Source organism: Geospiza fortis, unplaced genomic scaffold (genome assembly GCF_000277835.1).
Source record: "Geospiza fortis unplaced genomic scaffold, GeoFor_1.0 scaffold78, whole genome shotgun sequence".
Classification (NCBI taxonomy): Eukaryota; Metazoa; Chordata; class Aves; order Passeriformes; family Thraupidae; genus Geospiza; species Geospiza fortis.
This window is the reverse complement of record NW_005054339.1, coordinates 1,725,698-1,739,558: the sequence shown is the minus strand read 5'-3', so window position 1 is coordinate 1,739,558 and position 13,861 is coordinate 1,725,698. Positions and strand designations below refer to the sequence as shown.

General features: G+C 40.0%; 1 long non-coding RNA gene across 1 annotated transcript; it reads right to left on the bottom strand.

The window, feature by feature from the left end:
* Window positions 1-6,677: 6,677 nt before the first annotated feature.
* LOC115948005 lies at window positions 6,678-13,451 on the bottom strand. The gene is made up of 3 exons (XR_004081864.1): window positions 13,354-13,451; window positions 11,650-11,714; window positions 6,678-6,705 (listed from the first exon to the last, which is right to left on the bottom strand). It is a non-coding gene; the product is annotated as an uncharacterized LOC115948005 (long non-coding RNA).
* Between the last annotated feature and the right edge of the window lie 410 nt (window positions 13,452-13,861).

Below are 13,861 nucleotides of genomic sequence, written 5' to 3'. Positions count from 1 at the left end.
ATTATTTCACAAAGTAGTTTTTGAAATTGTAGGTGGTGATATAAAGCAAAACAGAGTGAGCTTCTGAAAAGAAATGATGATAATTGGCCACTGAACTCAGGCAAACTCCTACCCAGTGCTGTGTGTTGGGTACCAGAACTTACCATCTCCATAAACACAATTTCAAGTTTTAATAAAAAACAACATTCAGTTGTTTTGCTGTCCTGTCAATGGCGCTAATGCAGGAAAAACTCTTACCAAGAAGTGATACCTGCAAAGTGCAAAAAAATACATTTCTGGGAAACAAAACAAGAGGGGAAAAAAGTTAAAACAATGATTAGAAGGAAAGGTAAAAGTAGAAAAAGAGCTGTCTGTTGGTTTTTCCACTTTCTCTGAGCTTTGTGCTAACTGACACCAGAGGTGCCAACCATGACATTGATCATCTACAGGATGAAGCAGAGGATACTTCTGTCATGTCATTTTACTGGTAATAAGGACTGTATGCTCATATGAAGTGGCACATGGTAACAGCTGAGAGCCCAGACAGGGGTTATTCATCCCTATAGCCTTCCTCAGCTTCAGCTGGATGGGCAGCAGGCAGATGGAAATTGGCTGGAACAGTCCATACCCAGGTAACCCAAGTGGGGGCGGATCCCTCTGGGTGGGTTCTGCCAAAAACTCCAAGAAGCTTCAATCAGCTGATCCTGGCATTGCCTGAGCTGCTCTAATCAATAAACATGATCCATAGCGCAGGTGTTTGAGCCATTTGACAGTGTTTAGATGTACTCCAGGGGTTCCCTGCCCAAGACAGTTTGTCAAAGTGAAGTAGCATTCCAGTGACAACTGCAGGAGGTACAGGAATCAGTGTCTCCTGCCACAAGGGTTCCTTGGAAAACCTAGGAGTAACCACTATGTGATTTCAGTTATCAGTCCGTTCAGTGATAAGTAATAAGAACCATCTCTCTGCAGCTACACTGTTCTGTTTTCTTATTCAAGTCAGGTAACAATGGACAGCTGTAAAACATGGAGAGAAGCTCAACTACGTGAAATATGCACAAGTGTGAATTTAAAGAAAACCTACAAAACAGTATGAATACCTGCCATACTGCTGTAAGATTTCTGTGCTTAAACACTGGCATGGTAAGTGCCTCTAAACACAAAACTGGTCAAGTGATCAAATTACTCATCAGATTATATCTTCACACAAAGTGCATACTCCTTCCCACAGCCCTCATTCAAGAAGTGTTTCAAACTGAATTGCTACCAAAATTAAAATAATCATTCTGCTTATACCTCAAGGTCAGAATGGCAACTAACACACTTTATTTATAATGTGGCATTATCTGCTGGAGGTAGACTGACATAATCTGAAGGGGAATGAACTTAAGTTAACATTCTTCTCCATGTTCCTTTGCCACAGCCTGAGGTGTCAGTGAAGGAATTCAGAAATTCCAGGGTCTCACTGAAAGGAGTTTTCATGTGAGCCATTGAGATCAGGCACCAGAGCTGGTCAGCTGCAGCACTCCAAGGCTCAGCATGGGCCAAGAGGTGTTAATGGGTGAGAAATATTACCAGTGTGAGCAGATCACACACCACACTAACATTCATTAGAAATGTATTTCAGAATCCCAACACTCTCAGTTTTATAACTCCCATCACCCTGGGCTGGATTTTGCTAATGCCTGGTCCTCCCCATGTTTAACATTTTAGATCACTGAAACAAATGTGAAACACTCTGTACACCATGGGTTCTATTTTAGAACACTAAAGCTAACCTGGGACACAAAGTGCCTCAAGCACAAGGAGCCAAGCCATGATTGTAATGGCAAAAACACCACCATGGGTCCACCAAGTTAACCAGCAGTGTTAAATGCTTGTATTTGTAATGAAGTATGAATACAAAGCTGTCTCATCTCCTTTGTGGCACTAAGCAGCACAGAAAGGGAATCCAATCCAATGTGCTGAGGTGACAGCCAAAACCAAATTAAAATACCAGGGGAACCCCAAAGCTACATACAATTGTTCAAACTTCATAGAGGTTAAATTAAAAGATGTTAATTAAACAAGCAGGTTTCAATAGGTGATCAAGTATGGTAGATTCACAAAGGATGGGAAAGAGCTGGACAACAAATACAGTAAGAGGAAAGTAACACTGCCTTTTAAAAGATTTAACTGCTCATACCATCAGCAAAAAGAAGCCATCAAAATTTGGCCACTCTCTCAGACACATTCCACTTCCTTTCATCTTGAGTGAGCTCTCCTCAGGCTCCCATGGCAAAACAGCTTTTTATTGGACAGGAATAAAAACAAACTGTGAAGCTAATATAAAATTCAGCTCCTCTTAAAATCTCAAAATAAGACCTGTTCCCTTCCTCCACCCACTGAACCTTGCCAGACAAGAGCTAAGCAGTATTGGGTAATACCAAGCTGGAAGAATGAGCCTTTCAGGGAAGAATATCTTTGTTCTTAATTCCCAAAACCATGTTACAAGTTACTTTATCAAAATTAGAGAATGATAGATTAAAAAATAAACAGCCATCTTCTTGCAGCCAAATTGGACCACGCTCAAAAGTCAGTCTGGGGACTTCACACCTGAGTCACAAGGAAACTGGGAATTCACTTAATTTTTTTATTGCACAATATGGAAATTATCTGTTCTGTACAGTTTAAATTATTCTCTCTTATTTTATACAACCAAGCTTTATAAACAAAAACTTGGGCTCAAAATATACAGGATATGAGTGATTTTATTACAATCAGTACTTTATAGTAAAAAAATGAGCTAAACCATCATCCATACTCTCCTTAAAAAAAAAATTAAGAGACAATATTATTCAGCATCATTTGCTGCATATCAGTACCTGCTGCAGAGATTTCTCTGTTCAGTCAGCCATCCACTTTCACAAGAGGACAACAGGCTATTCTCTTTTAGTTTCTCCAAATCTATAGCAGCAACAAATAAAGTCCTGTCCACAGGAATTCAAAGATGCAGCAGTGCAGCTCTGAGGAAAAACCTGTCAGCAGCTAAGGATTAGACACTTTGCCTTGGGGATAGGAAAAAGTAGCAAAGCATCCCTTACAAATGGAAAAAGAGCCCCATTCTCAGATGTAGCTGTGCCTGCATTTGGCAAATGGGCTGTAGGGGAAGGTGCTCCACCACTGAGGTTCATTTCTAATCATGGGAATGAAATGACTGACACTTGGTGAGGAATGAAGCCCAGAATGTCTCACTGCCCACCTGTGCTCATACTTACATCATGCTAAAAATCCTGAAGGACATGACAGCCTTGTCCACATTGCTGTTATAATCCCCAAAATCCTGCAGTCAACAAGGACAACCTTGCTGAGAAATTAATTCAGTCAAGTCAAATGCCTGTCCAAGCATAGACGCTGCCATATGGTTTTCCATGTGATACATCCATAGCTCAGATTTTCACCTGATGTACTTGAGGACACAAAGGAATAAACACAAGCATTTTCTCACTGATGTGCCTGCTGGATTCTGTCATTATTAGTGATATTATTGTCCCCAAGCAACAACTGTTACCTTCTTATATAAACCTTTGCAGACGAATTTCTAAACTAACAGCAAAATGTGCCTCAGAGATCAGGCTCCCCATGAACCATTTCCTGCAAAGGACACTCCCAGAAGCATCACTGCTCTGGGTATGGCACAGCAAGATTCTGGACCTGAGCACTCCTTGCTGAGGATCTTTTCCGGCACCTCAGGGCTCTGCAGTCTGTGCAGGTCACAACAATCTTTGTTCAAACCACAGTAATGTCTCAGACCACGTTTTTTGACTGCTTTGTGTTATTTTTAATATGATAAGACAAAGTAAACCTTTACACCCATCTAAGTGACACTCAGATGTGTATCTCCTGAAAATCAGTTTCTGGAGTGACTAGTGGAGCCAGAGGGAGGGAGAACACTGGAACCCATTGGGAAGGAATGATGACAGTGGGTTGGCTTTCAGGAAGCAAGGAGGATATTGGGAAGGAATGAAAACAGAAGTTGGGTAGAAAAACAATGCTGAGGGCACTCTATGGTGAAGAGGAGGTGTTGGATATGCACTGTACTTTATAGTGAAAGAGTTTTTAAAGCTGTGTTTACTCTGTAAAGAACATGAAAACTGCCTAAGAGACAGATTCACATCTCATTGAAACAGACATCATTAAGACAGATGCTGAAATAAACTGAAAAATATGTAAAGCTGAAACTAATGTAAAAAAACCCCACATTCCAATAATCACTAAGACTCATAGCAGGTGATTTCATGAAGGATGAAGCAAGAGTACTTCATGTTGTCTAATCTCAGCTGCAGCCCTCAAAAATTCTTCTCCTACAGTCATGGTTTGCTGTGGGAGGATGTGGGGGCTGTAATTGTCCCACTGAGGGTTTCTGATGGATGATTGTATTTCAGATATCTGGACCTGTGATTCTGTAAGCCTCACTTTGACTTATCATTACATTAAAAATTAAACAAAGCATTCAGAACACTCTTGGGGAAAAAAAAGTGAAAATGGCTGGTCATAAAAAGATGCACTGCAAAAAGAAGGGATAGTTTTTGTTTTCTTCATGTAATCTTATATAAAATTAAAGATACCAAGTAAATACAGTGAATTTTACAGAAGTCCTGGATTCAGGGGGACTTACTACAAAAATTAAGTGGAATAATCAGTAGATCCTCTATGAAGGGAGGAATCCAGCAAGTTTGTTCCCTACATCATCTTCCTTACACAGATTTTCCTTAAGTGATTGGAAAAAGAACTGTCCCAAGACATTCACACCAGCCCTTTGCCAGAGGTTACAATCAAAGCAGCAAACTCAGACCCCCACCTGCTGTACAAAGTCTGATACACAAACAGAAATGGGTTTGTTTTCACCTAAGGTTTTCAATGGGTTGGTCAGTACATGGTGAGGAGCAGAGCTCAGTTACCAAGGGTTAAACAAATCTATCTACCAGAGCTCTTCTCGCTGAGCCCTTGGTCCAACCTGAGCCCTCAGATAATAAGCAGCAGGTCCACAATAACCTAATTTTAATCTTGCTGTCATAATCTTTGCAATCTGTTGTTCTTAAATTGCATTTAACCACCATAAATAAATAAATAAATAAATCTACCCAAATGAAAGGACCAGAAACTGGTTTAAACTGTCTTTTTAACTTATGCTTTTAACTCCACAGACATCAATAAAGTTACTCCTCATTTTCAAGTAAAATCAGCCGCAAGCTATTTAAAGTTGACACCATGTGCACAGCTTAGCACTTTGTGAAATAAACAGATCAATACCTGACCTGAAAATGGTATTTAGAGGCAGAATTCTTACTTGCAGAGCTGTCCTATTGTCTCTCCCTTCAGTACCACAGAGCATGCTGACTACTTACTGTTTACACAAAACTTTCTACATTAAATGCTGAACTCTCAAATCCACCTACTTACCATATGCCATTTGTAGTATGCAAATGCCAAGCTACTTCAGGTGCTGCTGTTTTTTCAGCAAGTGACATTTTCAAGGCATCCCCACGAGCACGAAGATCACTTCAGCAGAACTTGGGAGTTACCATTTAGCAGATGAAAAAGCAGCAATGGTTTGCACTCAGGGACTGCTCTGTGCTTATCAGGAAAGGGATGTGTGACACAGGAAAATTTGTTGGTTGAAGGACTATTTAAAATACACACAGCTGCATTTTAAGGTTGCAAATGTTGATGTTATACACTACACAGAACAGTGATAGGAATATTCTTGAAATCTAGACCTCCACTCTGCTGCCTCTCCTAACAGATGCTATTCTTACAAAACTGAAGCCAACAAGCTCTGGATACAAATTGATACCAGTCAGTACCTGCCCCATACATACACTGAGTTACTGGTTTGGTTTATTTTGTTCCAACTGCTTTGATAAGCATCAGGTAACTGTTTGATGATGTTACATATGTCATACATATGTGTTCCAAATTAAATCTGTACAAATAAAAGCCTTTTTTTTTTTTTAGATTAAACAGGAAATGAAGTTGCATTCTTGGCCTTCTTCAATATAAGACTTGTCCTTTTTTGAAATATTCATCAAGCAGTCACTTAGCTCAAGATAATGCCATATGTTCAAAGTGAAAAAGAACTTCTTCCCCAAAGAGCAATGTTAGGACTACTGGGGCTGCAGAAGGCATAAATATTTGACTCCCTGCCAATCTCTGAGCTCCTGGAACAGAGCTGGTCATGGCTCTGAGAACTGAGCTCCACACCAGAGCAGCTCTTTATTTTTGTTAACTTGTTCACAGCTTCCCAGCTTTTCAACTCACACTATTATAAAATTTTAGCCTTCCCATCTTTCTTTGGCTATATCTTTTCCCCCAGCAGAAGTGGCTTATAAATTATATTTATAGTTTTCCTACACACTTGTAACATTCATTTTGTAGCATTAGCTTGAGTATCAGCACCCAGGAGCACTTACATTTAACAAATAAGCCAAGTTTTTATTTATAATTAATTAAATCTTGGAGACATTTCTGTTTATATTTGCCATGAATTTAGGGATCCCAGACAGAAACCTTTAAACACATCTAATCTTTCAACCCAAGCTTGTGATCCATAAAGCTCCTTTTTAATCCAAATCTTGTATTACCTTCAGCTGATATTCTGACATGTTAGTTCCAGTCACCACAAACACTTGAGGGGCGTGGAATAGACTGTACAGCTCTAGGTCAGGTAAGACTGTGACTTCTTTTATCCTAAGGATAGAAAATAGAATATTAGATAGAATATAGAGAGAATATAGATAGAGAGATAGAGTATAACTCCTAAGTAGAAGCTCTGGTATTGTAAAAAGCTCCCAACCCTGGTGGGCAAAAAAATCAAGGCTGATTTCCCTTGTCAACTTGGACTATGGCACCTGAGAGCTTAGCTCATAATCAAAGCACAGAATACACAAAATTAGCCCCAGGCACACAGGAAACTCCATTACTCTAAAGTTTCTCAAATGGCAAGGTGCCAGTGCATGGTGGAGCACTCTCTATCCAAGTGTTTTCCTGGGGTCATGCACAACACCCATCAAGCCTGGGATTAACTTTCATCCTGCTTAGGAGCAAAGATATCATCTCTTTTCAGTCTGGACTGGCAGCCTATGTACAGGCCACAGGACTGGACAGCTCTGGGCTGCATCTGATCCACACAGAAAAAATCTAAATGCTCAGTACAGCTGATTATCACATTGCTCTAGAGTTACTCATCCTACCCCATAAAACTTCTGTTTCCAGCTAAAAGCCCATTTGTTATTAATTTTTCCAAGATGACTCCTGGTAGAAAACAACCTTTTCTTTCTGTTTAGATTTTTAAATAAAAACAGCAAGCAAAAAATCCAAGACAGGAGATATGAATCTGACACTTTTGAGATATAAGTGAAATTGACACCTTCTAATTGAGGCCAAGGTAGAAAAATCTCCTAAGTCCTATGAAATAGCCTCAGCACTACATATCTTTAAATGCTTTTTGATATCCCTTATTTGATGGCAGCCCATAAAACCCATTAAATTAGTACATCAGAAATAAAAAGATGGCAAGAACTGTGGATAGGAATCTATTCCAAGCAAAATCCTTGGTGTTTAGATACTCTTGGCAGTGTCACAAGGATTAAAAACCCTGTTACATATCCAGAAACCATTACAATCTGTGGAGGTAGGGAAATTATACACAAATCACATCTCTGTTTGCCTGGCCACAAGGCTGCTGCTGCCATCTGGGTTTGACCTGAGGTTTGAGCCATGAAAAATCCCTTCAGCACCTTGCCTGCCTTCCTCAGAACTCTTAGAGTTCTTTGGTATCCACGAAATTGCATTGAAATCTTCCATTTACTGTGGCAAGGGGTTCTTGGAGATGCTGAAAACATCCTTCCCTTTCTCTCCCTCGTTACTGCTGATGATCTGTACAGATAAAGCCACGCTGGAGATCTATCTGGCAAAAAAAACTTCTCTTTGAGGCTTAGCAAGTCCCCTCACCTGCATCACTGCTTTGAGGTGCTGCTTACAGTTCTGCCTCTGCTTCACAGAAAATATTATTTTCCTCCCCTGGGGAGAATGTCAAAGGGCTTTGTGATAAACAAGTGTGGGTGGGAGCCTGAGGCTCTCCTCCTCACTCCCAAGATCCAGCCCAAATCCATAGCCAGCTCCCATGCAAAATTAAAGACATATTATTAAAATACTTTTGCAGGCTGCATCTGTTTTCAACACCCACAAACCTGCTCCTGCCCTGATACTGCTGCCTACTGATGTGTTTCAGCTTTAGATAGAAACCATTCTAGGGAAGCAGGGCAGCAAGGTTAATGACAGCTTTGATTACTCAGGTTGAGCGTGGATGGAGTGAAGGAACTTTCTGTGTGTGATGCTGAGGTCTCTTTGTGTGTACTTTCACATCCAGCTTTAATCAATAAACAAGCTCAGCCTGTGGTGCAGACACATTCATTACTGCAAAGAGAACTGCCACGGGAGCTTTAGTGACTCTTGCAGGACCCTGCAGCACCTTCAGCAAAAATTATTGGTTATTACTGATGCTGTTTGATGTCTTTGGGAGGGCTGGAGGGTTTCTGTCCTGGGGTAACTCTGACATTAAACAGGCCTGAACTTCTAAATCTGTCCATGATCCAACTAAAACTTTGAAATGACAAATTTTGTTTCTGTAGTTCTACCTCTTAGACATGTTCCACTGAGTCTAAACATATCAGTCAATTTTTCCAGTTGCCCAGGCAGCAGTACAATTATTAGAAAGTTAATTTCAGACCACCATGCTAAAATTATTTTTAAGAGTTATTGACCTATGCAAATGTACTCTGTCAGCTTGGATTCCTTACGGATATTGAATATGTAGTATGTATTTTCTAAACCATGTTGATTGAATTTCGTACTCAGCCTGGACCTGGAAAAATGCCAAGAGGTGTTGTTAAAGTTGACAGGACATCAAAGATTTCTATGACTTCTGCTATTTATGTAATTATATGTCAGCCCTTTTGTTTTGGTGCTGCTTCTTTTATTATTTACATAATAATTAAAATTGATGCTTCCTTAATTGCAGTTTGAGAACATCATAAAAAGTACACAAAAGTCCAGTCCAATAGTCCCTCTCACTAACAGTTCCTATGACTGCTGAAATGAAAAAGTTACAGCAGTCTGGACAGTTGTAATTAAAAATCTTCTTTGATGTTCCTTGTCAAGAAAAGTAACAGAGTTTAAACAGGAGATGAAATGCAGCAGGAGGAAAACAGGATAAAGCTGATGTCATTGTTCTAACAAAACATCCAAGTTTATGTATGCTTCCCACACAAACTCAGGAATGGGAAATGGATTTTCCCCCACATCCTAGATCCTTGAGGCTGGCCTTTCTTCAACTGGGAGGCTGGACTGGATCTCTCTACCAAGCTAATTTTTCTTGTTCTAATCCCCCTCTCAGTGCACTCCCAAATGGCTGGAAACTGCAGGATAAGAAAGGATTCCCATGACTAAAGCACCTTTCCCACAATAAGGAGTCCTTTTGCCCATGGCTCTACAATCCAGCTTGGTTTGTTCACACCCAGATTCTGCTGCAGAAATGGGGTGAGAGCAGAAGCCACAGTGGCACATTGTGCCATAGCAACTGCAGTGGGCAATCAACGGGGATCCTGCTTCCAGGGGTCATAAAATAGGGAATGTCAGCCCACAAAACCAGTCACAAGCTGGAATTACTCGTACTATGATTTAAACTGCTGCTTACATTCCTAGACCAAGTTTCAGAATGAAGATACACTTGCTGAGAAAAAGCCTCCTCTGCTTGGGATCAGGCTGTCAAAGTGGAAGTAAGCAAACAGCAGGGGAGTGCCACAGGTAATGTGAGTACATTTATCCATTTTGCTCATTAAGGGTGTTTTCCCACAATGTTGAAGAATCTCAGCCATGTCAACCCCTTTTATAATCTTTCCTTAAACTATGAGGTCTTGACATTCACAAGGAACTCCAACACAAATTCAGGATAACTACAGCTAAAGACAGAGCAAAGCAAGTAAGAGCAGTTTCACTGTTGCCTAAATTAACAAAAGAAATACCTCATAGAAATAATTTTCTTGTCTTTTTATCCTCCTCACAGCAAGAGAAGGGACAGTTCAGTTTACTCTCTTACTCTGGATTTGCACAAGGGTAAGTAACTCCAGTAACATCAGTTGAGTTATTCTGGCATGAACCCAGCATAAGCAAAAGCAAAATTTAGTCCCTTGTTTGTTCTTTGTAAGGTGCCTGACCCTTAGAGGCATCAGCCTGTTTGGAAACAATCCCGTAGCCTTCAAGGGAAGGAAGGCAAAAAGATCTGACTTACATAAAAAATATAACTATGCCAAATAAAGCTGGTATTGCTTTACATGTTACTGCCTTAAAAAGATGCTGAAACAAAAGAAAAAACCCAAACCTGTAAATGGCCGAGAAAGAAAATACTCTCGGTGGTTGTATTCTACTGCTGAAAATGTTGGTCCATTACTGTGGGGCAAACTGCCTTCTTCTCTTTAAATGGAAACCACAGTTCTTGCCTAACTTCTTCATGAAGGATTAAGAGTTTTGATAGCTATTTTAAATTGCTGGATTTTATGATAGGTAAGAAAACTTCTCTCTCTGAAGTTTCTTGCAGCACAACTGTTGCAAGAATAGCAATGCAGTCATCCTCAGCATCATGGTAAGCTCAGCACAGACTACATTACATATTTCATAGTCTAAAAGTAGCACAAACTTGTTGGTTTTGAAGCAAGGACTCAGAGGGAGAGAGGGACAAGTGGAGCTCCTTTTGTAAAGATTTCCCACCATGGTGCCAATCACTGCCTCAAATTCCTTTTCCAGCTTACTCTCTTGAGCAGGTTTCTTTCTAAAACAAATAGAGAGAGACAGCAATGGCACCAGTGATGGATGAAGCATAAATGATCTTCAAAGCCTTCCTGTTTCTCCCTGGGGATTGAGCTCATTGAACAAGTTTAATTTGCATTTACAGTCATATTCCATTTGTGGGGCTTGAGAACATCAGAGTTCAGCCACGCAGTGTAACACCAGATCTTTTTTCTTCCTCTTTTCTCTAAGGAAACAGGACTAATTTGGTCACTGTCTTGGTTCTGACTGCAATCACTCATCTAACTGCTTATTTGAGCCTATTGAGTCATTTGGACCCAAACTTCCCAAGTTTGACAGTGCATGTAAGCTGTCTCTGGAATCCAGACAGTGTCTCACATGTGGATCTCCTGTGGGAACTGAAACTGCAGAAATCAGTGACCTCAGATTAAAGAACAGTACCAGTTTCCTTCATCACCTCAACTGTTCTGTGTATTTCTTTGTAGGGGTATTTTTTACTGATATTTTGGCTAAAAAAAACTTCCTACAGAAACAGTAGAAACTCACTATTAGCAGAATTTTGTCTTTAAAAAATTAAATTTAAAAATTGATCTTTCAAAAAGGTGCAAGAAATACTTAGATTCAGGAAAACAGCACACTTGAGCATCTCCAAAACACAGGAGAAAACAGAGTTTTCTAATTTCATTTAGCTCACCACTGTAAATTCTTCTCCTCAGACACTGAGAAAGCTTTGTAGCTATTGCTGCTCCGTGGTTCAGAGATGCACAGAGCAGCCCTGGTACAGCACAGCATCTGCCACAAAACTGCAACACTGGAAAATGCACCAACCTCAGGGATCAGACAGCATCGAAAGGTTTCTGCAGAGATTTCCCCAATCTGTGACAGTGACACCTCTGTTGTGGACATCAAGGAAAGAAGTCCTTATAAAGCACTACTCAGTGAACACCAAAGTGCAGTTCAGCACTAATGAACTGGTTCTTGCCTCACTAAAGGGTTCTGAGCTACAATCACAAAAAAAAAAGTTAAGCAAATTCCTTCAAGGGAAGCTCATTAACGCTGTTACATTTCACTGACGAAAAGTCCCCAGCACTCTGCAGCACCATGGCTCTGCATTACAGTGCATCTACTATAATTTAATCAGAAAATGCAAAAGAAACAAGAAGATAATGGTCCATTTTAGTAGGTGCCCAAATGCCTTGATAAACACTGGCATTTTTAACAGGTTCCTCAGCACAGCTCTTGACTGCATTTATTGGGACCTTCTGAGTTTTCAGCTGGCAGTATCTTCCAGCCTTGCAGTCACTCAGAAAAAGCTCACACCCTGATAAGGCATTCTTCCCTTATCCCATAACATCAATACCATTCAAGCCCCTGAAGCTGCTATATATTAGTGGTTTAGCATATGGTGATCAATTGAAGGTACAAAACCAACAAGCCATTGTGTTTCTTCCTTCACAGTTACTTATGTGAAGTACTTGCAGACCCTTACAGCAGTAAGCTCTGTACCAAATGCTTTCTAATTACTGGAATTGAAGTATTTTTCAGACAGAAGTCTTAATTGCTTTCTTTGTTACACTTTTCAAAACCTGAGCATATCACAAGATAATCTGCCTCAAGGAGGCAAAGCTGGAAGTGAGCAGATGAAACAACTCATGCAAGATCATAACTGTGCTAGAAGAGGACCAGGTACTTTTTGAGATCAGCTATTTCCTTCAGATTTTCACCTCTCCATGATGCAGTTAAGGTCAGACTAGATCACTTTTCAGTCCTGAAAAGTCATATGTGCACACATGCTATTATGAAGGCAGAGACAGGCAACAGAAACGCAGCTATATTAAAACATCCAAAGAAACTGTAAATGAGTGATCAAACACAGGACATGTGCAGAGGCCACAGCTCACTCAGATTGGACTGGGCCAGCTCAGTGCTCTCACAACAGCCAAATAGATTATTTTAAGGAAACATGCACACTTGCTTCTAAAAAAAAACTGGTCTTGCCACAAATCTTTAGTTATGAATAAATAAAGAAGCTACTGAGAGTTTTAACCAGCACTTGTACAGCCCCACAAGGACTGCAACAAAAACCATTATCTGAGAATAGTAGCAACATGTAAAGCATGTATGTAAAGGAAAGATGATTGTTCTCAGAAATAACTTAGCTAGGGGCTAAACCAGATTGTTTCCTGTGGTAGCAGTTGGTGAAATCTTGCTAAAATGTTGCAGTGTTCCAAAGTCTAGCTAGAATGGACTAAGAATTTTTGACAATGCATCTCAGACTTGATGATGTCACAGCCAAGCCACTTCTCCTCACAGCATCAAAGATCCTGTCTCACATAACTTTGCTCTAATAAGGCTGTAAATCATTGCACCCCTCAACCTTCTCTCTCAGCCTGGCTATATTTCTGTAGGGATTTTTTTTTGTTCCCTATCCTCCCCCCACTTCCCAATCAACCAAATAAAATATTTACTGTTGGAGGCATCAGAATAATGAATTAATATATTTGTGTAATTTCCAGAAACTGGAAGACTCACACTATGCTGCAGCAGAACCATGTCAGAATTAGGTGTGACTGTAACCAAGCTCAAAGGTTGCAGATCCCCTCACAAGTATCCTCAGGCTGATGCTGTCTCTGTAAAAAAAAGGACCATTAAAATGAGGTTTTTACAAAGTTGATACATAGGCAAGCAATAAAGAATGGTATAAAGCAGAATTAAATGTACTTCTAAACAACACCAACAGCTTTCTCCACACAATCCCCACACCCCCTGCCAGAAGGAGACAGAGACAAAAGACAACAAAAGCTTCAGGAAGGATTCTGATCTAAATTATTCCTGTTTGCAGAGCTTATAAGTTATTAGATCTATTTTTATACCTTTGAAAAGAGAAAAAAACAGATGGAAGACTTAAACATCTTTTAAAAATGCTAGCAGTAACTGGCTTTATTTTTCTTAATTGTGTTTACATTATCTATAATTTTTTATCCCTCTCCAATTCTCAGAGATTTTAAATATAGGGTTGAGTTATAGCTTCTAATTACAA